The sequence below is a fragment of the Cuculus canorus genome, chromosome 3 (genome assembly GCF_017976375.1).
Source record: "Cuculus canorus isolate bCucCan1 chromosome 3, bCucCan1.pri, whole genome shotgun sequence".
In the NCBI taxonomy this organism is placed as follows: Eukaryota; Metazoa; Chordata; class Aves; order Cuculiformes; family Cuculidae; genus Cuculus; species Cuculus canorus.
Window position 1 is genome coordinate 25,935,826 of NC_071403.1, and position 24,321 is coordinate 25,960,146.

Sequence of the window (24,321 nt, forward strand, 5' to 3'; positions counted from 1 at the left end):
TTCTGCTAATGTAAAGGGCTTCAGGATGGATTTGCATTTACTTTTGAGCCCCTTTGCTCTACTACAGACTTTATACTTGACATGTTCTCTGATCTGATCTTCTGGTAGCACAATTGCCTTCTCTTGAACCATCAAAGGCCTGCGCTTTAACAGCCCATCAGGCTCAGGAACCAAACGTAAGTGTTACACGTCCAAAGTATTCATGAGGCATCAACTGACCACCTTGCCTCTTTTCTTAGTTGTTATCCTTTAAATGTTAGTGTTGACAACCATAAAAAAACACACTATTTTGAGAGGATCATGCCAGCTTTAAGTTTGCTGCCTGGTGCATGCCAGGAGAAAGTAAGAAGCGTTTATGAGTCAGTGCTGCAATTTCCATTTTAAGAAAATCTACTATTGTTTTATTTTACTCTTTCTGTCGCATTAGTTATGAGGTGACTAAACAAATATGAGAAAACAGTATGTGAAACAAAATTAATAAAGGGTTATCCAAAGAATGTAAATATATTCAATATTGCAATCTGGTTTGGCAGAAACTCAAACTTGAATTAGGGATCTATTTTTCATTGTATATGCCCTGCACAGACAGAAAAAATGCCAGTAAAATGAGTGGTGTAGTGATTTTGGTAGCTTGGCAGACTTACCCCACTGGTTCATTTCTCTCTGTGTTGACTCTGTCCCTCAAATTCCACAGATGGATAAATGTATTTACATGTAGTTTGCCACATAGGTCAGGGAATCTTTCTCATTTGACCTTGAAAGAAAATGTTCTGTCTGCTCTGCATGGATAATTCATAAGATTTAATGGCTCATCTCTTTATGTTTGGCAATAAGAAATGTTACTTCCCTAAAAGTGTCACTGTCTTCTGTACCATGTAGGCAGTGCACTGCTGCTGAAACCTGGTTCCAAGTTTTGGGGGTAGGCTTAAGTCACACATTGAATTTTGGTTCTTTAGCATGAAGGCATAGTATGTGGCTAACACGATGAAAGTCTCCCATTTTCATGAGTAGCAGACTGTAACACTTGCATATTCTTTGGACACAATCGGATTGTTTTGGTTGAAGAAAAATATTTGATGTAATCTAGGAAAAAAGAGGCAATGGACAAGCACCAATCATCATTAAAACATTTTTCACTAGTCAGTGAAGTAATTTAATGTATATGCATACATGTGTTTGAGTACAAACACATAAGGAAAGAATCATAGCTGAGAGAAAACAAAGGACAAAGATAATAACATAGTCTTGAGTTGCTCACTGTTAGAAATTTGTGTTAGGTGAATTATTGCATGATGGTATATAGTATGGAACAGCACTTCAGTGTGTATAGGATAGAAAGCACGCAAATGAGAGACTAGAAACAACAAGAAGAAGGTCAGTTATCTAGATGAGGCAACTAGAAGATGTGACATCCCTGGTGAATATTGTACAATTTTTACTGGGTAAACTTTGCAGATATTTATTTTTAACTTCAGACCATGAGCTGCAGAACTCATGCCACTAACAGGGCTAACAGAAAGAAAAAATGACCCCGCTTCAGAGAGCTTGCGGGTAAGCGTAAGAAAATCAAACAGGTGAATACTATCAGGACACATCCCTCAACATCAGAAGGCAGTGAGACAGTATTGATCTGCTGGGTAAGCAGCAATCACATCTCATCAGTAGCTTAGTCATTATAGAGTCTCTAGTCATCATAGTAAAATAAAGATTTGATATGGGAGTATGTCTGGGCATATACTCACAAAAACTAAACAAGTTCTTCAGCTCTACTTTGCAGGACTATCTTTTCTATCTAGACAGAGAATATTCATGCAAGTACGTGGATGGGAATACTCAGAATATTATTTCTCAGACTGAATGAAGTATAAAAGCACTTTAAGGACAATTCATATACCTGAAACTGTAGTCACACAAACCACTCCAGGTGGCACAAGACATCACTGCCACAGAATTAGGAAGTTACCATAACCTACTGTTACTATTTCTTTTTCTCCTGTCCGCTGTGCAAGTGCAAGCATGGGTGCTGCTACATGGTGAGCCTCAGCATCTGATCCAAATTAAAACTATTACTCCTGAAAATAACCCCTAGGATTTTAGATACATAAGCTCCCCAATCAGTTCATCATGTCACTGCAAGCATGCTTGTACCGCCACAAGAAAGGAGAGGTGGTTAAAAAATGAGAACTATCACTTAGGAGCAGCGCTAACTTTTTCCAGCTGAAGGTGTGCCTAGAACTGCAGTAACAGGAAACCTGTTGCTGGAAATAAGACAAATAGTGATAACAGTGTATTGTGCCCTACAAAAGATAGTGTCGATCTTGAGCTTATTGAATACTTGTCATTTCCAGGACATTTTTGGCACAGAAGAACCAGTAGTTGATTAGATATTTTTAAGAGATCCTCAAGAATTTAATGCTTTTTGTTATATTGTGTCTGTGCCTGTTACATACTGAATGCTGTGCATAATTGTGCTCACAAGAGAACAGTATTAGGACAGCTGCTGAGATTAAATTAATTTTATGGGGAGATGATAACATTTTTTCTTCGTTGATAGGAAAGTTAAGAAAGATTAGTTTAACTGGAAAAAATCTGAGTCGTGGCATGTAGATGTGTCTTTGTGCTTGTGGTTAAAAGTCATATACCATTCTGCAGGAATGTGGGAAATATCCTGCCCAGGGGCTGCTGAAGATCAGCCTCGCCGGTGTCCATGGGCAGCATATGAACAAGCCAGCTGTGTTCCTTGCAGTTGCTCCTGTTGCTGAAGAGGAACCTGTATCTGAGCTTTTCCTCTTTTTTTTCTGGTTCCTCTGGTGAAGATGCTTCAAACAGCAGTGTATGTTCTCCGCAGTTTGGGCACTGCTTTAAGAATACTATATGCCTGGGAGTGAAATGTCCCTGTTATGCTCAGATCTCCAAAGGTGTGCCCATTGGGAGCAAAAGAAATGTCAACTGTGGGCCCTCCTGCCTTTCACTGATGAATCAATGTCAGCCACCTCCTGTGACAATCCATGGGGCAGGTATGCCATAATCCCCAGTGCGCTGTCAAGGTGCAGGTACCACCACCTGATGAATATACCCCAAACACAGCCAGATCACAGGATCTGCAGAGCTCTTCTGGTATGAATGTGAGAGTATATTTATTTAATCCACTTGAGTTTGGAGAATAACACATACAAATTCTTCTCGAACAGCACGGCCAAGTTGGGTTTGTCCACAGTTCTCCACCATGCTCCTTCCAAAGTATGAATCAAAACCAGATGCATAGTACTCTTGGCAAAAATTCTCCCAATCTTCCCTTTCTCTTCCCCTTCCCTCCCAGCTGACACACAGTGACTATAGGGGGCAATGCAACCTCATCATACAGCTCGTGTGCATCAGCTAAATGCCACATTAATAGGCAAAAACCTTCAAATCCTAGTTTTCACTTCTTGGTTTTGAATAATTTGTATCATCATAAAGTATATGGTTATTTGGGCACCATAAAATGGAAGGTTTTAACTTCAAATAAGCTTCTGCTGTTTAGGGTTTTTTTTTGTTGTTGTTTGTAAATAAAAGTTAATGAAGAGTTATTTTTATTTCACACTCTTAATTTGAATTAAAATCTAAATTAAAACAAGACGCAACAAACAAACTAGAATAATTTTGAAATTCATTTGACATTGATGACTAAGCAGAACTGCTCCAAGTCTGTATGTATCTTATATTCATGTAATTCAATCTATATACCTGTCAATATTTCTGATGCAGTTTAATTTCTTCAGATCAGTTTCTTTCTGACATAATGTGGGTTTCCAGAGGTTACTCCAAGTTACATTGCTTAAATGATACCCTTACACGTTTGAAGGCTTTGTGAGAAAATATCTATGTATCAAAAGTTATTGTCATAACAATAAAAAAATTCATATATTTAATTGTTTGCTTGTGTTTTTCTTACATTGATTGAAGTAAGCAAATGAGGGTAACAATGATAATTGCCAACTGTTGTTTGTGTATATTCGGGTACCTGAATTTTCCTTCCTTACCCTTTCTGCTTTTTTAAAGAAATAGTTAGAAGATGCAGAGCTGAACTTCTGTTAACATAATTAGAAAAGCTGTTGTTACAGATTATTTTCTATTATCTTAATTTTTTTCACTACAATTTTTGACAGTTACTGTTTACCAGAGTCTCCCTCAAGCAAAAATTATTTAATGCTAAACACATGCATTAAAATGTGTTCTACTTCAGTATGTTAAAGTTGATAGAAATGTAGTTTAAGCAGAAATCTGTGTTTAACAGTGCAGCACATAGAACATCCAAACACAGATGAAACTGGAACTTCTATTTGAAGGGAAAACAAAGTCAGCATTAATCTACCTTTATACTTATAGTTAGAGCTGTGTGATATCTTTGCAATGAAATTCAAACCCAGGTGAAGCAAATGTAGTGTGGGTTCTTGTTGTAGAAGCAAGGCATAGTTTGAAACCTAGACTTTCATGCTTGGTGGCTCTATATGGCTCATAACCAAACCCAGAATTTTCAGCTGAAGTTCCATTTCAGTCTTCTTATTCATTCAAATTCAGACCTGACTGTTAAGGAAAATAAGTCTTGAATTCCAGAGAAAAGTCTACCGACTTCACTGAATACTAAAAATTCTGAGTTTCAATCCTCTAACGTGAGCATTTCAGGTTTACTCAATAGCTTACTGACCTTTACTTAGCCATGTACGCATATCAGTGGGAATTTTCAATGCTTTTTCACTAAAAATCGTGTTCAACAATATTTCCTGATCATTAAGACCTGTGTACCTAAAGCATAGACCAAGAACATCTTCTACAAGCCCAGAATACAAATCTATATCTTTTCACATAGGTACCTCTTTTTTCCTGTCATTTGTCAGATTCATGTGAAAACCAGTTTTAATAACTCCTGATATTAGATATTGCTGGTGAGTCTAATCAGTTATTTATGTAGGATGGTATTAGAATCTGATCCTTCCTTTACACTCTTTGTCCAATAATAGTGCTTAAAATAAGGGTAGAATATGATCCATTGAGGTTCATGGACTGTGTCCATCCACTAAAATAAAAGCCAAAAACCCCACCAAACTGCAGAATAAATTTTATAATTTTGAGGAAAGAAGTGAATAGTTGCTCATCTGAGCATCTGTAGGGGCAAAATAGTTAACACTCTCCCCTTCACCCCCCCCAAATGAAACAAAACTGCAGTTAATGACTCACCACAGCAAAAGTGTTTAATAGATTTAAACAGACTTTCACTTTATTCTTTCTTATAGCTGGGAGCTGAAGTAGTTTCTGTGCTAAAAATGTAAAAGGCAAAGCAGCACTAGTAAAAATTGTAGTCTTTTACAAGGAAGTGCCAAATGATTTGACAAGCCCATGTGAAAATGGAAAATAATTAGAAGTGGGGAGTGTTCATCAGAATAAAGTATGAAATAGAGGAGACACTTACAAGAAGATGTTGTATAGACCAGTGCTGTTTGGAAGATTTATTATATAATGTCTGTTTTTAAAAAAGACATCCCAGGAATTCATCCCAGTGAACCTCACCTTGCTTCTGGGGAAAATGATTGAGAGTCTAGTTGAGGATGGAATAGTTGGACACATGGATAAGTATACCCCAGTAGAGTCAAACCTGTACAACATCAGAAAAGGGAAAGCATGCATGTGCCTGCTTTGAAAAAGTTAATGAAATAGTAGATAATGATGACCAGATGAACATAATTTACTTGGATTTTCAGAAAATTCTTGATGAAGTCCTTCATAAAAGACTATTAAGGGAAAAATATAACTATGAGACAAGCAGCAAAAACTCACAGTAGATTAAAAATTGAATAAATGATGGTGAAAACTTGCACTGAAAGTGTTCTAAGAGTGTAAAGAGATTAATAGTAGGATGCTCTAAAGGTTCACATTGGAGTCACTGCAACTTAATATAATCTTAATGATTTGGACATTGCATCTGCTAAAACTGACATTAACTGTTAGCTAGTCAAAGTGAGAGGACTGTTAGACTGGGAGAGACTGGTTAGACTGACAACACACACATTTTAACTTGGATAAGTGTAAATTTTGTTACTTATTTTATTGGTTATTTTCACCTCCAGCACCTTATCATATACCGTGATATTCTAGTCAGAACAATTTATCTGCTTTCTGAGGAAGGATCCAACAGATATCACTGTAACATCTATGAGAAATGATTTGCCCTCTCTACGTGTAAGAGTAGAAAGGGTTACATGAGAATGAAGAATTCCCATCTGCCATGTTGCTTGACCTTTTCCTCAGGGTAACCAGGCCATGTGTCCAGAACAAGATATGTGTTTATAATTTAAAAAAAAAATGTCTGAAATCCTCCTTTAAAGGAAAGTCCTATTCCTGTTGAATCTTGCTTGTCTGTGTTTTTTGATGTGCTGGTGACATAATTACAGCACTGAGGAAATCACTGACACTACTGTCTACTGTCATCTACAGCCCAGATTGCTGTAACCCACTACTGGTTTTCTTTGGAAGCTCTTACCTGTTACTTTCTAGACCTCTCAATTCCATCTCCTCTTCATGAAGTGTCTGTAGCAACTACATTCAGTTTTACGTGTCTTTCTGGTATGGACAACTCTGTTGGCCATCACCTACTGTTAAAGAGGATCAAGAACCTTTGCCTGATCAGGTGCCTTTGCCTGATCAGGTTCATTCAGAAATGATTAAGCTAATAGGTTCTGGGGTTTAGCTTTTGAGTTTCATTAGGTGTTTTTTTTGTTTACTTTATCTTTTCCCTGCTGTCCTTTCTACATTGCCTTGAATTTAAATCTGTAATATTATCTAAAACACTACCCACCAAAGGACTGAAGTAGGATGTGGTCAAATCATGACCTTATATTGAACATATTATATGTAAGATACTCATTTCATGCAGTACTGCAGGTGTTGCATCCACTACACTGAAACTGAAGTCCATTCAATTTTTTTAATGGTAAAACCCCTGAGAGCTAACAGATAGATGATGTCTCCTTCAAAACTGGTGTGGTTTCATCTAGTTTTAGTATAAGCACAATGAAGAGAATCTTCTATTTTGCTTTATATAATTCTTCATAAAAAGAATCTGTTTTAATGTTTATACTGAGGTAAAAACGCAATCTTTCTAAGATACAACATTTTGGACCGTAAGTAAATGCAGTAAGAAACAAAAGATAATTTCTTAGCAGAAGAAATCTATGGAAATAAACCCACTAAAAGTAGCATTTACCTTGATCAATAACTCATGCTTTTGTTTTTTTGTGGAAAATATGAAGAGTTCTTTAAATCTAAAGAACTAATGCATTTTTTCTCTTTTGTTGTTGCAGCACTGTTTGTATTTACATCCAGTCATTTATTGCCCATTAAAGAAGTAATGCTATGTTAATGTAAGGGGAAAAATCAATGCTACTCAGATCAGTAGCTGTGGGGAAACAGTGCAGCAGCTGGTTTGCAAACAGCAAGCCCACATAGATCAATGAAATTACAAGCTAAATCTGCTGATGCTCACAAACTGCTCCAGCATTGTGATGTCTAACCTTTCTCAAGTTCAAGATCTCTGACAAGCCAGCAATAGCTAAATGGAAAAAAAAAAAAGACAAAAAAAAGAAAAAACAAACGCAAGCAAGAAAGAAACAAAGAAAGAACATAACCGGCTGGTGAAGAATTTTAACATGATACATAATATTCCACTTTTGAAGTTATCAGTATAACTGCACATTTGTAACAGATATAAAAGCCACTGTAATCTCCCAGTGAGCAAAGCTGAGATCTACACACTCTGGAGATTTTCTTCCTTAAGAATGTTCAAATCTGTCACATATTACCTTGAACTGTAACACTGGAGGGCTAGAGAGCACTTCAGTAACGTGGCTGCTAATGTGAATTCCAGAAAATAATTTATCCATGAGCAACACTACAGCTTCTGCCATGTGCAACGTCTTATCTTTTATGGCACAGTTATAGCCTTTAAAATGGTTTGAATTTTGTTAACTTGTAAATTAAACATGCAAAATATTTGACTTGTTGAATGTATAGCTCATTTGCATATTTTATGTTATTTGTACAGTAAAGGAGGGACCCCCTTTTACCTCAAGAAAAACAACATTGGGATTTATCAGCATCATGTGAATAACATGCCTTCTGAGTGACTATTTTCAGGGCAGTCCTCACCCTATTTGTGCCACTTTTTAAACATTGTAGCATATTTCAAGTGTTAATCAGCAAGGAGATAGGGAGAACCGCCTCTGAAGATTGCTTTAAAATGAAATAAATTTTAAAAAACAGAAATAGGTTCATTCCAAAAGCAGAAAAAAGGGAATCCTGAGTTTCCCTCAACTATTGGTATATGTATTTTGTGGGGGACAAAATGTGCACTTTGCAAATATACAGTTCTTATTGTCTACTAATATCCTATTGCTTTACATATATTAATTAAACATCACAATTCAATTTTGTTCTATTGTATCTGGCTCGCAGGCTGTAAATAAAAAAACATTGAGAGATTTGAAACATTTTTTTGGTGTTCCAGACAGGATGTAGCAGAACAGAAGATGGAAAACCAGTCCTTCCCAACTTGCTTTTGCTAATGTAGGTTTGTACTATTGTACAAACCAAGAACATTCAAGAATAAAATCAACAGTGGAGTAAAGTGTGACTATTTCTCTTGTTGTCAACTGTTTCTCCTGAAACAATAATTTTGGAATATGATTTTAAAGTTACTTTTCTTTTCTAACTTTCCCAGATCCTTAATAAAAAAAAAAAAAAAAAAAAGAAGGAATGTTTTCACTTTGAAGAGTTAGATTTCTGTTTTTCTTTTGCTTACAGGCCTTCCCAGACACAGCCAGTTTCCTGTCATTGCTGATCTTTATGTTGATTTGTTACTTTAGAATGTTGCTTGGCAGTGCTGATGGCAGGATATTTCATGCTTGATGTGGAGAGAAGACTGATTGTGCAATAGCCTTGGTAGTTACTAACAAGGTAAAAGTTGACTGTATACACCAATGCTGCTGGTGGTGTGTGAAGACTGATGGAAATCTTTCCTTCCACTCCACTTATTTGCTAGGAATACAAGACAGATGCACAGAAGAGGCTAGAACTTGCTGCTCCCAAGCTTGGTCTAAAATCTGCAATGGTTGTGAGCGAATACCAGCATTTTCTCATAGGGTCATAGGTCAACAGTGTGGCTCTGCTTATATTCAGGATATGACTTCTGCCTTTGGGTTTTATTAACACCTCCTTCTTTATATGAACCTTATTGAGAAAACTTATGAAAATACTGAAACTGCAGAGACACATCTGAGCTGGAGAGAAGGGGCCCGTTTATAACAGCACAACCAGGTTTTCCCAAAGGTCCTATTTGAAGCAAAACATGAATTTGTGATGAAGACTTCAGAAAAAGACTTCAAAAGTCATCAAAAGTAAATGAACAACTTTCTGCAAGGAAGCTGTTCCCAGGAAGAGGCTGAGATGTAGCAAGTATGGGAAGAAAAGAAATGAACCCAGTCTGTATGTCTAGGTAAAGTTTGCTTTGTCTACCTGACAAGTAATATTAGACATTATTTTGTTTGCCTCTTTCCATGCATAATAGTTTGGCAATCAAGGTATGAACCTTGTGCACCGTGAAGAGATGTGCTATTGCAGTGGAGAAACAAAAGGGATGATTGTGGGGGTGCAATTGCATTCTTCAGACTTTTTTATTATTACAAAAACATCACTGTGCCCAGAGATCCCCAGCAATAATTCCTCTTGACTGCAATAAGTACCTACTTTTGAGGAAGAGAAAGCTGATGAGCTTCAGGCTTCCCTGCTGCTAAATTCATCTAACAACCCACTCCTGATGTTTTCTGCTTTAAGACCAGTAGGAACTTTATAGATTGGTTGGATGCTCATCTTTTCTGTCTAGCCTAGATCCCAAAACTTTTCTGCTGGTCTGAAAAAGCTGGATGCAGTTTGCTTACTGAACAAAATCAGATTTGAGCATTATTCAGCTATGCTATCACACCAGCCACGGGAGTACATGCAATTTTACAGAGATTTGTGGCTGTAGTTCTCCCTAACAACCCTGCATGTAAAGGACCTATGGGTTTTGTAGTTTGGCCTTATCCTTCATCTACACTATGTAGTGAGAGTTCATCTCTACAAAGACAGATACCAAAAATACTGAAATAATCAGCCTAAAATATCTCAAAGATTTAAATCTGGGCTCAGAACAATTCTGCATTTTGAGGCTTTGGTTTCTATCTTGATCATAATTTCTGACAGTGGTCAAAACAAGAAGTGAAAAATTAGAATCTGTCTCAAAATTCTCTTCAAAAGGGAAAGAACAGCTCCTTTGACAAATAAGAATATGGTTGGGCAACCTTTTTATCTGCTCTCTGGTGTTGTCAGCAATGTGTACGTGCTGAATTATATCTAGAAAAATGAGTGCTATGACAAAAGTTATACTTTTATTATATCCAAACGTTGCTGTAAAGTACAAGCAGATACCACGAAAAATGTTTTCTTGGTGAGAAAGCTAGGCCTCTAACCTCAAACATCATATACACTGTGTGCTCGTTTGGAAAGAACAAAATATTTTTCATCCACATATTGATTGCATGAAGAAGATATTTCTTGAGAAATATATGTGTAAAATTCAGATAACTTCTATGGAAGTGTGTATTGAGGGATTAAATGTCTTGGGATAGACACTACAAGGTTTTATATTAAGCAAATACCAGTTTTACTAGTAGACTTATAATGCACCCAGAATACTGTCATTAGAGATGTAAGCAAAGTTGCACTGGCCTTTAAAGCCTAAGCATCATTTTTTCCTGAGTGCTAAAGAACAAGTTTCTGTTCTTGGTGTGCACCAAATGTGTGACTAGATGCTTCTTGGTCCTTGTACCAGCTTCTTCTCATACTTGTTATGGTTTCCCATCATGTTGTATTGGTTGGAATGGTCAGGAATGCCTCACAATCTTCTTCTGCACAAGCATCAGCACATTGGTGAGGGGAGAGGATGATCTCGCACTTGGTGTGCAACTCAGCCACTGGGATAACTTCTCCAACTGCTCTCATTGAAATGATCCTTCTGGACTTTGGTATCAGGATTATGCACCATGATGGGGCCTATTTCCCCTAAAACATGCCTTTTTCTGCTTTGCTTCACTGCTGGCAAAGAGCACTTAGAAGTACTTCTCAGTTATTTTCCCCAGAGTAACCTTAGGGTCTGTAACGGCTGATCTTACAGACACCTTCCTTTCCAGAGTGTGATTTTCCACTTAAATAGGGTTGGATTTCCGTTCTGTCTCTTTGTCAGCGTTCTGTAATTAAAGTCATTGGTTTCAGCTTCACCAGTGGCTCAGCAATGTTCATCCCACAGTGAATGGGAAAAACATTACAGAAAGGAACATCACTGTCCTTTGCATCATGAGCTAAGTTTTGTTCTACTGTGAGGCTAATTTGCAGTGAGAGAAATTCAGACATAAATAAGCAGGGCTATAAAAACATTGCCTATACAACTTTGACAACACCTGAAAAATAGTGTAAGATGTGATGAGTGAAATATGTGTTGTGGATTTATAATAACTAGGGCTCGTTTCTCTGTGTCTCTGTCTTGCTGTGCACAGCCTGTCTCTCTGAAACTGGAAATGGATGTGTTGGGTGGGCTGCCTTTGACATTCATTTTCATCATTCCCTTCCTTAGCACCCTGAACAAACTTTCTGAAAATGAAGTTCACGTTAGAAGGACATAGTGGACTTCTGTACGTGAGACAGTCTAATTTGTGTGCAAGACTACTACCACTTACTTATGTTTATTGTAGAAGCACTGCCAGATCTGCAGTGGTTAGTGGTCTTATCACCATTTCCATTACAAATCTCGCTATTGTAGGGCTTAAAACACAATTGTTGTATTTCAGCAGTGGTGCTGCTCGATACATGCTTAGTCAGCAAGAAAATTATTTTACAAATTTTACATTTAAATTGCTTTAGCAGTTTGGTTCTTCCATTGTAAATGCCTCAGAAATACAAAACAATGTGGGGAAGTGGGAAACGACTAAGTGTATAAGTATTTTTTTTCAGAGCTTATGTCCTGAAAGTGGTTTAATTGCTCCTTCAGTCTGCCAGCTTTTTTGTGATTGATGTGTTTTATTCTATTAACATAGGCAATTACTCTATGACAAGAATAGCTACTTTTGACTGGAGGGTTTGGGTGGCTCAGTAATGACAATCTCACTGACAATCATTTCCCCATTTCTAAGATTTCCATGCTTGCCTGATGATGAGCATACCTGGACCTATTTAGCTGTCAAATCTGTCCAGCTTTTGTAATACCATATGCATGAAAGTTTGCCTTAATACTCAACGTAGCAAAAGGGGTATTAAAGCTGGACATCCCTGAGCATTTGCTTGTTCTACCAAATCTTCATTGCTGCTTTTTCCTAACTTTGCTTTAACCTTCAAAAAACACCAACAGGCCCCCATCACTGACCCAATAGACAGAACAAGTTCACATTTATTTTACCCTCAGCACTACCTCCTATTTCTCACAGAAGATTTAATGGAAATTTTTCAATGTCATCATTATTTCTGCTGAAGGTACATCACAAGTCAGCTGCATTGCTGCTGGCGTGTTATTTGGACTGTAGAATGGTAAAGGATTCTGTGTGGAGCAATTGGCCAAGTCACCACTCCAGGAAAGAAGCCATGTCTGTCTTCTTTCTAGTGTTGCCACTTTCTTTCGTCCTCAGTACAAGATCTCCTCTTCCTCTCACAATGATTCAGAAAGACTATTAGAAAATTAATCATAGCTTAGTTGTCTTGGGAAACATACTTGATTTCCCAGTCACAATGTGTGAAAACCTTAAGCTGGAATAATGCCATATGTCAACCTCTGGCAATATCAGGGAAATATTGACAGCATATTGTTAATGAAATCTGGGCTTCAAATGACCTGTACGCTTAAAATCCAGGCTACATAAATTTCAATTTTGATCTAGGGTTCCTGCATCAACAAGTGTGTTGTCTCTGTGGTCAGCAGAAAAAATAGGATTGTGTTACTGTAAAAAATGCTTGATCAAAGGCTAAAGCTGAAAAACTTCTCACATTGGTATGATAATAAGGAGGGATTTTTTTAATTTTACAGGATCATTTTTTTCTTTTGTTCCAAATAGGGTCTTCATAAATAAACAGGGTACATGGATACATGCCATTAAGTTTAAGCGCCTCATTGCAAATTTCTCCATTGATTATATCAAACATGTCTTTATGCTAAGTTCCTGATCGAGTAACCATTGTAATCTAAAAACTATGATTACAAAAGTATTGCTTTCCAAGTATTGCTGATGGTGAATTTTACTTGTGTGATTTCAAAAGGGTGAAAAAAATAAGCCATAATAAACCAGTATAAGAAGTGCAAAATAAGCAACACAGCAAAAATATTAATTAAAAGATGTTAATTGGGTTGGGGCAGGGTAGTCAGAAATGTTCTAATCCTCTGCACCACCATGTGATATTACAGCATATGATCATTCTCAAGTGCAGGAAAAGAAGGTCTAGAAATTACAACACGGTGAATTAAAGACAATGTAATCAACATTTACTTTTCTTAATATTTTTTCCATTTTAAAATGAGAGAACATTTGGGTAGCCTGCTTATTAAAACAAAAAGAAAAGAGTGTATGCAACATGAGGTTCTCTCCCGAGCATGCCAGCCTTGTCATGTACAGTAAATCTCTGTGGCCCCTGCAGGGTAGCTAGGGTAGTGAATTAATTAGCATAGCCTTCAACTCATGAATACATTTAGAATCATAGAATGGTTTGTGTTGGAAGGGACCTTAAAGACCAACTAGTTCCAAACCCCCTGCCATGGACAGTGACATCTTCCACCAGATCATGTTGTCAAAGCCTCATCTAACCTGGACATGAATATTTCCAGGAATGGGGCATCCACAATTTCTCTGGTCAAACTGTTTCAATGCCTCACAACCCTCATAGTGAAGAATTTCTTCCTTATAAGTAATGTAAATCTACCTTCTTTCATTTTAAAGCTATCACCCCTTGTCCTATCACTACATGCCCTTGTAACCTTCTCTCCATCTTTCTTTTAGGCAGCCTTTAAGTACTGAAACACTGCAACAGGATCTCCTCAGAGCCTTCTCTTCTACAGGCTGAACAACTCCAAGTGTCTCATCCTTTCTTCACAGGACAGGTGTTCCATTCCTCTGACCATCTTTGTGGCCCTCCTCTGGGTCTGCTCCAACAGGTCCATGTCTTTCCTGTATTAAGGGCTCCGGAGCTGAACACAGTACTCCTGGAGGGGTCTTACAAGAATGAAATAGACAGTCAGAATCACCTGCCTCGATCTGCTGGCCAATTCCTTCATCCCCCAGCCTGTATTGACACTGGGGTTGCCCCTGTCCCTGTGCAGAACCTTATGCAGGCCCTGATGAACTTCATAAGGTTCACATGGATCCACCTCTCAAGTCTGCTGAAGTCCCTTTGGCTGTCATCCCTTTCCTCCAGTATGTCAGTACCTTTAGAAAGGTTCTTTCTTATTTTTGGCTATTCTTTTGAAAACATTTCCCTTATTTGCAATTCTAAGTGTTTTGACCCTCTCTGATAAAGCAAAGTAAGCTTATTCGTTTATCCTCAGCTTCTTTTTCTTAGTGACCTGATAAATGTGAAGCTTTCTCTTCCCAAAGAAGCAGGGAACAATACCAGTATGCATGTTTATTTGTAGAATCCTTTCTCTCACACAATTTGGGAGTTTGCAACAATGTACTGACTTTCTCCACTGCAAAATTCTGACTGTTGAAAGAAAACATTTAGTGCAGGAGTTTTCCAGAGAACTGTCTCTCTACAAATAATAACTAACAACATATAGAGGGCATGAAATACATTGTCTTCATAATCTGTCACTGAGATTCAAATGTAGGTTAAGAAATGTTTAATCCACCATAGTTTTACTAATATTCCATTAAAAGAAATGCAGAAATAAAAGATGATGATTTCTGAATTGCAGGAATTTATAAGAAAGAATTAATCTTCTCAGAAACCATCCTATTTTCTGTCAGAAGTATTTTAGCATTTTGATTTAAATCAATGTTTATGGACCTGTAAGACCAACTTTGTTTAATGTAAGAGAGTAAATATTCTTCACTTTCTTCCTTGCAAATTTCTGAAAGGATTTTTCTTCCAGCCATTGGTATTGCTGACACGGCTTTGTTTCAGTATCTTGTAGTACGTGGATGACAGCTGGGTTGTTCGCAGTCCAGAGAGTAGGGCATTTAACATCATGGCTGGAAAGCCAACAGTGAGAGATTTCATGCACTGTTTTTCTGGATAACTGATAAGATTAACTAATACAGTAACAGAGATAGTTGTTGTGGGTGAGTAAAATGTTGTTTCTCAATTACCCAATACTATAGAAAAGCAAAGTCCCAAACTAAACAGCCAGATTAAGACTAACAATCTAACAGGAACCTGACTCACAGCAACACAAAAGACCTGCCTTGCCATGTCTTGAGATATATATATAGGGAATTAAGCAGAGAGTGACAACTTAACTTGGAATTTGTTTTCCTTTTCCTCTGTCAAATTTGTCGAGTTTCTCTTAACCCTTCAATGCTGCCAACTGGTGTTTTGTCAGCTACAGTTTTATGATAATGTCAGCACATTCTCGATGATTTTGGTTGCCATGGATAAGTATATTTCTTTGATTTTTCTGGAACATTGTGTGTTAATAGAGTATTTTTCCTACTTTGTTGTACACGTTTATTTTCTCCAGTGTATTAATTCCTTTTAATTTTATATAGAACAAGTATTGTAGAGTGTGGAGCTACTTTTAGGACTCTCAAACTTCTGCCAGCCTTTAAAGGTCATAATCAACTGTGACACCTACTGTTAAAATGTAATTAGTTGGAGATTTACCGGGATTTTATGCCAATCTCCCAGTAGCTTAGGAGTGTCATAGTACCTAATCTTTTGGGATCCCCAAAGTTCAGGTAGGTGTGAGGATAAATGGTAAAATATACTAGCCAACATGCTGCACCTTTTAGCAAGTCATCAGTCTCATACACTGAGGAAGAAGAGTGCGTTCAGTGTTTTTTTAGAAAAAAATAACCCACTAGTCTCCAACATGACTATATAGTACAAAGTTGATGTATTTGTTTAAAGCTTAGCTCATTCTGTATGTTCTTGGATCATTAAACTGAAGGACTTGCAGAGTTGTGATTTTTAATGAAGCATGTTTAAATGATTATGCTAATTTACAAAGCACAAGAATCAAATCAAGTGATCAAAGTTTTCATGATTACTATTGTGTTTTTGTAACTCTCCCCATCACTGATTTCTGGATAGACCCTAGCCCTGGCTGCTTTTTTTTGTCATTTATGTAGAAATTATCACTAATCAAAGCAGAACATTAAAAAAAACTTACACTAGAAAAGAAACACAATTTGCATTATGTCTCTATAGTGGACTTTGTATAAGCTTGTGAAAGTAATAGAGCTCCAACACTCACCAGCCTAAATACAGTCTACAATCAATACTGTATTCTGCCTTGACAGAAAACTGAATTTTTATCTGTTAAATGTGTAAGCTTGGGGCAGCTCTGTGTCTGAAGTGGTTTAAATCTGAAATGTGATGTGTTGCAAAGAAAGTTGATTGACATCTTTGTTTATTGAAAAGTATTACATGAACAACAAAACATGGTCAGATACAGAACACTCCATTGCAAAGTGCAGCTGTGTTATTTTTCAATCCTATGTGTTCTGCCCCTTTGATGCCTGTCTGATGTAATAAAACCACAGGATATAAACCAAACAACAATCTTCTTTGATTCAATAGTAAAAAATTTGGACAAGGGTGAGAGATGGAGATACATATTGGTTGCAGGTGCTCGGTGAATTTCTTTCAAAAAGCAGTTGGGTTTTTTTTTAAAGTTTCTGAATTTGAAAATAAATTAGGATACATTTAATAAGCAAGTTGTCTGAGGCTGCTTGAACTATTTTTATACAGGCATTGGAAGATGGGAGAAAAGAACAATGATGACTAATCTTAAAGTATCAAACATGCAGAATATATAATTAAGTTACATTTAAATTTCATGTTAGAATAATTACGCTATTCATTGACATTTTCCCATGTTTTATTAAATCTTTATTATGTCAAGGTAAATAGAGGTTAATGCTGCTGTTACCTCTTCCAATGAAGTATTATCTTTAATCTTGCATTAATAAAATAGTACAAAATTGCACAATCTGGGTAATCAGCATAGACCTACTTAGACCATTCTAAAATCTTTTCTTTAGAGTACACTGTAGTTAAAAATAGTCATTGCAAGAAAACATGAAGTATAATGTAACTTAGAGAAAAAAGTACGGTTTTCTCTTTAAGGAATATATGGCAGCATTTCCTCAATATGTTGACCTTTTGGCAATATATTTTACAATCTTATAGCTCTACTTTTCCTTCTCAGAGTTAGTTTGTCCTTAGTTACCGCATTAGCTCCTTTGACTCGCCTCTTAGCAAAAACTACTAAGTAGAAGTGCTTGGTTTTAGGATTTTATTGTAGACACACTCAGTGTTTTTCCGTAACTCAAAGTCCCATGTCCTTGATACACGTGCATCTCTCTTCAGCACATAGATACCTAGTGCTGCTCACCAAACTACATACATTTCCAAAACAGAATGGCCTCGAAGCAGGGAACAATCAGACCTCTCTGCCTTTTTCCTTCAGAGTCACATACAGCACTCTGAGTGGGTCAACTTAATTAGGGAGGTAGGTGCCGCTCTTCTTCAGAGGAAATCAACCGAAGAAATTTGCAGTCCTTCCTGCGTAAAATGATACAGCTTTCTCTTAGTTTTTTGCATGTGCCTTTCATATCCAACAAAGAAGATCACCACATAGTGTAAATGCAAGATGCTAGCAGTTTTCCTGTGCTTTAAAGCAGGAAATAGGAAATCACTGTTTGATGACATGAGTTGGATGCTTTAATTTCATATGACCTGTGAACAAATTCTTCCCCATTATCATTCAGTAAAATTACAGAATCAGATTACAGGCTGGCAACTTGAGGCCATTTCCTATCATCCTATTATTAGTTTTAATCTTTGTTTTCATCAGCTACAGAATTCCCTATTGACTTTTGTCTGATTTGCATAGCAAATCACTCCTCGTATTCTCCTTGCGCATTGTTTTTTGATTTTGCTAGCTTCTCTGTAAAGACCACTTCAGACCCACAAGGAAGCAAATGGTCAGTTACATTTTTGACATGAACAATATTTCATTTTCTGGAGTGTCCATAAAGTTATTATTTTAAAAGCATGAATGTCAATAGATCTGTAGAAGTCATTTACCAAGCAATGTCAGTGTCTGTAGGAAAGAAAGAATTCATTTTGAAAGTGCTTCTGAGAATGATGCAGAGTGTAGTATAATTCTGTACCCGCATGCTGGTACAGCAATGCAATCAGAGTACTAAAAGAGATTTGTTGTTGCACCCAGAACTAATTTTCCAGACTTTCTTCCAGCATGTCTTTTCAAGATAAAACCCAATTGAGAAGCACCTGGGGAGCTAACTAAAGTTACTCAACAAAGGTTTGAGACATATCCAGTGAATCAAATTTCAAAATCAATTGTTATTTCAAATAATAACATTACAGTGAAATTTTTTTCAGCCCTGCTAGACTGCTATGAGTGGTTACAGAGTGGTAACATGCAGTCTTAATTAGATATTTCACGTGCAAATTTCTTGCAATAAAACTGGAAGTATGTAAAACTTGTTAAGATCCAGGCTTATTTTCCGACTTGAAATTCAGACATTGTGTATCGAATCTTTTGCTAAGAATTATGTCTTGTTTGCCTGAAATTTATCCTTCCAATGGATGAAGCACCACCATCATATTGAGGTACACTATAGCCTTTAAAGTCCAAAAGAAGTGGAGTGGTCACAAATTTTTTCAAAAGATTCTGGTCGAAGCTTATTGAGTTTGCCCCAGCTTCTTCTGGGCATACAGGAACTGTTCACACCTGAAACTCAAAGGCAATCCCCTGAGATGTGAACCAACTAAACAGGAAGTGAACATTTGCATATAAGTCCAAGAGGTGGTTTTATGGTCCCACTTTTCTTTTTTTCCCTGGCTGTGGGATGACCTGAAGCAAAATTTTGCTTGTCGGATATGCTTTTGGGCAAAGAGCCATTTCTCTTAGTGTTTTACAAGCTCTGGTGCCAGAGAGGTGGTACATAAATCTTAGTAAGCATTGAAAGCTGTTTTTAAAGTGAAAATATTCAAAGCATGCAGGAGTCTCTAAGCGTCTGTTCCAGGGACACATTAATGCATTTGAAAGGATATTAAAGCTTAACACAGAGGAAAAAAAAAAAGTCCTGGTGGCAAGATGTAAAACTGCTTAACAGTATTACATCCAGAACTTTGTGTATTTGATCTGAAAAAAAAAATAAATCATCTTACAGTTGCTCACATTAAAGCTGCATATCAGTTTGGGAGCTGTTAGGACCTTGGATAGGTTTTATTTTTCTGGTTCACATAAGCTGTGTGTGTATTTGTGCAACTGCTGAACCTCAGATCAGGATTTCTAGTGACCCCATGAACTGTTTGAGGATTTGTCTAATGTGCAAGTTTAAGACAATCATTATGTATAGTAAAAAATTATCCACCTTTCCCCCAGTAGCCAGCTGCTAATAGCGGTCAAGGCTTGATTAAGAATCCTTCTCAGTTTAAATCTTCAGATTAACTTGTAGAGTTTGTGGCTGACTTGATGGCCTAGATAAAGCACAGGCTCTTGTGAAAGAGATACCAAGCTTCATTTATGGACTAAGGGGTAAGAGAAGCTTTGAGCCATAGTTCATCTCTACCTACAAGTGGATTAGGAGTGTCATTCAGACTTGAGTAACTCTAGACTCTTCTTAGGAGGAAGATCAGATCAGGATGCAGAAACGTGGAGAACTGAGACAGAGTGAGGGCATCTTGCAACAAATTCAGTGGCTTGAGACTTGACGTGGACTTGTGCCCTTGGTTGTCTCCAACTGGTGTGTCTGAAAGGAAGTGAAATGCTGGCAAAGCCGGGGGAATCACAGGCAGAGTCCGGTCCTAGTGTGTTTCTCTGTGGGTCATCGGACTGCTCGTTACAGCAGCAGGAAAATCCTAGGCATGTTACTAAAATCTGTCTTCTGAGATAAAGTTGATTTTGGTGCAAATATCAAAAAATGAAGCTAATGAAAACTAGAAGGTTATGGAAAGAATTAGCAAAGCATAAATTTATCTTTCACCTTGTACTGCTTTGGGTCTCCTGATTTAGAGACTACAGTGAACTCAGCATCTCGGGACAGATGCACTTTGAGTAGCAAACATAAGTTCTTTATGTCCTTATGCCAAGAATACATGGATGCTTTGAAATGGCAATCTCCTGTACTACATGAAATAAATATAGCAAACAAAAAGCAAAGAGCAAACCGATTACCCTAATATTAAGAGCATGAAGTGGAATTTATAAATATTTTTGCATGTTCAACACCCAGTCCTGCACAGGTTATGTTAATGCTTGTCAAAGAATTTGAGATTCATCTAATCAGAACAAAGCCTTTGAGATATTTCTCACCTGCAAATGCATCAAGTGGTTGAACCATAGATTCTTTTCACCATGATGTGACCTACTTATCTCATTATGGTACACTGTTCACTACATTTACTACAAGAGCATTTGCATGGACAAAAACATGACAACTCTCCAATATAATGAATGTTAAATTGTGTGCTACATATAGATGTCGCATCTAACTTGGATAGTCATTTACATTCATTCTTAATTCAGAGTAATATTTAATACTGATGGCTTAAGGACACTTCAGCATTTCCACTCTTAAATATCATTTTTTCAAAGACAAGTTGATGGTGCCTTATGTATAAGTGCAGTGATTTCATTAAAAATGAAAAAAATCTATGGGTAGCTGAAAAACAGTTATAAAACTTCTTTCATTTTTTAGACAATGGGAAATCTGTAGCGACCTAAATGCTTCTGAGTGTTAGCCATTTCTGAATGCTTAATGTTGACTGCTTTAATGATGATTGTTCAGTACCCATACAAATGTTTTGGCACCAAGAAATACCTTGTTTGCTTGTTTGTGTGGATATTATCTGAAGTCTGCCGCAACATCTAATAAAAGTGTTTTCACTCAGAGGGGCATGTAGGTGAGAACAGAGAGCTGTTAAAGCACATAGCATTTAAAAAAGAAATTCACTAGGGCCAGTTATGAACATACACCTCCTTTATTTGACTTCAGGTAAATTTGTTGTGCTGTTTACAAAAGTGTCATTCAACACCTCTTCCATATATTCCAGTATGAAGATATGGTTGAAAATTAAATGTACTATATGTAGTCATATTGCTTAAAAATATCACTTACTTAAAAATGTTACATACTTAAAAATATTCCTAAAAATATCTCAGAAGAGTGTAGAGCGGGGCAAAGTGTGTATGATCTGTGTGTATGAGCACATCAGGACTGCAACTGTTCTGTGTCTTTAATGCTCCTAGCAAAAAAAAATTTCAGTGCTGTCTGCAGGGTCACCAGTGTCATTTTTAGGGCTAATCAGCAGGGTTTTATTGAAAAGCCTTTGTCCTACAATTGTCTTGGGTTCAAGTCAATCCAGCCTCTCTATTTCATAATGTTATAATGCCACTGATGCAGGATTTCACCCTGCTAAACCACTTGCCTAAGTAAAAACTGCTATTAGTTATCTGGCAATTGAAATTAATGTGCTACTTTTCTACATTTGGAATAGACAGGAAGTATAATAGGTAGGTTTCAGCTTCAGGATTCTCCAGAATGTAGGCTATTTAACTACTTAGTATAGAATAAAGAAATTTTATGTAATTGTATAAATATATGCATACCTATTTTCTTCTTTCTAGTGAGGCAAAAGACACTATGGTCTCCAAAGCATATTTTTTTCTTTTCCTGGTATGTTCAACTATTTTTAGCATTCACCAGTGGTGCACCAAAGAGAGAATTATTTTATCTCCATGATAGCCTAGGAATTTCACACAATATGGTCTTCTGTGAAGAGAGCTCAAAATGCATTAGAAAAAACAGGTTCATTTTTACAGTAAGATGTTGGAATGTTGAACTACTCTACTGTGGCAGTATGAAGCATCCCACAGATAACTGTGGGGGACTGAACTCCTAGAAGCTACACAAAGTATAATATTTACTGTTTTAATTGTGGGCAAGAACTCTTTTCCTTTGTTGTAATCTGTAATGCCCCTTAAAATAGAAATAGGATACTTCAAAATATTCTGCTTATTGTGTTTTATATCCCTAGTTCAATATTCTTACTTTCAGATTTGTTTGTATTCAAAATAGAAGTAATTGGAAGCTGAAGATGAATCATAGCATCTGGGTTGTAGTCCATTCATGACATCAGTGTATTTTTAGTGCTTGTAAACGTGTTCTCAGATCATCACAAAATGTCACAGATTTTGAATAACTAGAAAAAGCAGGAAGAATTTATGCTGCCATTTCTCCAAACACTACATGCTGTGTGTATTGGTGGTGGGGATTATGTTAGTGACAACCTGTCCTGGAGGAAAGACATGAACAGGACTTTGTATAACCTTCCTTCTCCTTCTCCTCCCTGGGCCTGAAGTTCAGACTACTGAATAAAAAAAAAAAAGAAAGACTTTTGTGGTTATGAATGGTATGAAAAGGAAGAGATTTTTAGGCTGAGGAAGCTGAAGAACCCTTTCAGAATATTGGAAGGGTCTCTCTCTGCTATCTTCAGAGGTTTTTGTTGAATGCTACCGATTTTCTACGTGCTTCTGTCAACTGTTTAGCCACTGGCAATGACATTTCATCCTACGAAGGTCATACCCCAGGGACTGAAAGATACTGTTCTTGTAGTGTAAACTAGTAAACTTGTTACTGGTTTTGGGGCTGTAAGCATTTTGTCCCCCAATATCCTTTTTCAATTTGTGAAGAACGTTTCCATTATAAACCTCAAGGCAAATATATACAGACATAACGTGAAGCTAACGTGAAGTCCTTGAAACACCACAACAGACAATTACAAATTGGTCTTTAGCAGGTGAGAAATCTGTGACAAATACTACAGATGTAGTGCCTACTGTGCATGCTATCAAAATGCAGGATGCATTTATACCTAAGGGAGACATTTGATTCTGAAGTGTCTTCAAAAACTGAGAAGATCTTTCTTACTTGGTCGAATATTAAGGATTTTTTTGCTGAAAATGACATGAACCTTGAAGGAAACCTGATGAATTTCCCTGATTATTTTCAATAAATATTGACAGTGAGATATTTCCTCATGAAATTTTGCTCTAGCCTTGGAACAACTATGCTGAGTGGAATGCAGTGTAAGTTTGATAGCAGCATAGTCCTTAAAATCCAGGTGTGTCCTGTTAAAAGCTGTTTTTATCTGACTGAATTATGAGGCTCTGAGGATGTGTTCTTCAAATGTGCGTATTGTTCTTGAACTAATCATTTTCCTTACTAATCTCTTGAAACTTTATTTGGGTTCATGGGTTAGCTAAGGTCAGCAGAGATTCATATTCAGTGCATATTCACACAATATCCTGTTGGTTCTGTCTTGTGTAAGTTGAATGTATTTTCTCTGTTTTTAGGGGTGGATATAACTTGGTGACAGTCCTGGAGAGTCCTGTGCTATCAGAGAGTCATATAATACAGTGCTTTTACTACATAGCTTCTGACTATCTTACCTGTCTTCTGCTTACTTGTTTGTCTCAAATAGACTGCTTCTGAAAGCCTACTGACTATTCAGAAATATGAAACCTCAAAGCAGTTATAGAAGTGTTTCCTAAAGAAAATTCCGTGATACAAAATAAGCAAAATTCCTGGCTGGGTAAGTGCCAGGTTTAAGGTCTAATATCTTGTAGCTGTAGATCTGAGCTGAAAAAGGAAAACTAGTAGGTTAATCAGGATAAATATGCATCTGTCTTGATTCTGGTATAAATGGAGTACTAGATGGCACAGCCTAGAAGTCCAAGTATCACACAGAAGTCTGCAATTTACCCTTTCAGTGCCTATTTCTATTCTTGGAACATCACAAGATATTAGACTTTATAATAATACCATTTTACATAAAGATCTATTTTAGGTCATGTTTAGAAACATTTATAAAATATCATACTTCTATCTGCAACTCTGGGCACTTGAAGCAGATAAAAAGACATATTTCATTGTCATTTCCTCAAAAAGTGCAACCTCTTTAAAAGATATTTTGAAATAAAGATATATAAATACATCCATATAAACCCACTCACATATGCCA